The following is a 1,617-nucleotide window of genomic DNA, read 5'->3' on the forward strand; positions in this document are numbered from 1 at the left end:
ATAATGAGTAGATGAGTGGATTGCATTCTACCAGACTTGTAAAGCATCTAAGATCTCTTCTATCTCTTCTAGTAAGCACTGTGTATGTAGTGATAATAACCACAGGTCTTACCATAATATGTCTGTGGCTTTGCAATTATATCTCTTCCCTTTTTTCGGAGTTCATTTGCATACTCCGTGGCGTCTTAGGTTTGTCACAGTTCTATCATAGTATTAATGATGGTTAGATTTGTAGTAAAGCTTATTATTGAACATTCATTGTGACAATTGTGGTCGTTCATTTTCAGATTGTTTGATTTGTCTAACTCATATATCAAGCAAGTTTGACATTTGACATTTTCTAACACACACATGTATATAGATACATACATATACATATAGGTAGATAGAAATATAGATGTGTATGTTTGTATTTATACATATGCATATATAATATATATATATATTATATATATATATTTTTTTTTATATATATTATATATATATATATATATATATATATAAATGCGTGTGTGTGTGTGTGTGTGTGTGTGTGTGTGTGTGTGTGTGTGTGTGTGTGTGTGTGTGTGTGTGTGTGTGTGTGTGTGTGTGTATGCACTCACACACACAAGGACGAAATTAGACAAAAAATATATAGCTTAAAAGTGATCAAAGTTTGATATTTAATATCTAATAAACGCCAACGAAGAACAACGAAAATGCCTTAATAACTTGGCCTGTTAATTAAGGTAACTCCCTCTAATAAAAAAATAATAATAATAAAAGAGAAAAAACACACTCAACAAAGACATAGAACAAAAAAACAGGGGGATTTTCCTCCTTACTCCTTTCACAAGCACGTCGTCAGGAGCATTGTGATGCAATTTTGCTTGGGAAGGAAAAGCAGGTTATGAATGTACTTGATCAAGAAAAAACAAGAAAAAAACAAGTTCGTTAATAGATATGTGTTATATGAATTGTGTGTGTGTGTGTGTGTGTGTGTGTGTGTGTGTGTGTGTGTGTGTGTGTGTGTGTGTGTGTGTGTGTGTGTGTGTGTGTGTGTGTGTGTGGTGTGTAGTGTGTGTGTATGCGTGTGTACGAGTATACGTGTCTGTGTAGGCGTGTGCTTATCTACATTTGTTAATTCTTCCTGTTATGCTTGGCCGTGTTACAACCCCTCCAATCCCTTACCTCACCCCCACCCCCACCTCACCTCCCCCCACCCCCCAATAGCGTCACCCCCCTGAGTTGAACTCCCGAGGCCATGACGCAAGACCTCTTTGGCTCAATGGCGTTGGTCCGGCCGCTGGTTTGCTCAAAGACCCTAGACAGCGGAGGAGGAGATACGCATAGCAGTCACGAGAATAGTGAATTAAAAAAAGCATTCTTTTAATTTCACGTCTGGTAAAGAACGTATTTATTTATTTATTTAATTGTATTTCTTTTTATTATTATTATTATTATTATTATATTTTTTTTAACGGATGAGAGAATACTGCCTTAATATGAATGCTTATTAATCGTTATGGTTTCAAAATTGTATGTTTGGGGGATGGAAAATGGAAGTGAAAATGGAGACCAGGACGCGAATTCGAGAAAAAAATGAAATATACAAACAAATCGCAAGTAAAAAGAAAA

This window comes from Penaeus monodon, chromosome 4 (assembly GCF_015228065.2).
Source record: "Penaeus monodon isolate SGIC_2016 chromosome 4, NSTDA_Pmon_1, whole genome shotgun sequence".
In the NCBI taxonomy this organism is placed as follows: Eukaryota; Metazoa; Arthropoda; class Malacostraca; order Decapoda; family Penaeidae; genus Penaeus; species Penaeus monodon.